This window comes from Hyla sarda, chromosome 10 (assembly GCF_029499605.1).
Source record: "Hyla sarda isolate aHylSar1 chromosome 10, aHylSar1.hap1, whole genome shotgun sequence".
Classification (NCBI taxonomy): Eukaryota; Metazoa; Chordata; class Amphibia; order Anura; family Hylidae; genus Hyla; species Hyla sarda.
The window spans coordinates 18843433-18843655 of record NC_079198.1 but is presented as its reverse complement, the minus strand read 5'-3'; positions in this window follow the sequence as shown (position 1 = coordinate 18843655).

The window sequence follows — 223 nt, the reverse complement described above, 5'->3', positions numbered from 1 at the left end:
ACTTGTCTGGAAACTCTGGTAATGCTGTGTTATCCTGTAAGACATATTGTACTGTGGCGCTATCAGGAGTCAGAGGATGTTTCCTTAGATAGAGAATTTCCTTTCGACTTCCTCTAGATTTGTCATGCCCGGCCCTATCTATGGGACATAGCCCTATTATAACCATAGTCTGCAGTTCTCTTAACGTTATCGTGTCACCCTTGTAAAAAGTGAACAGTAAGGC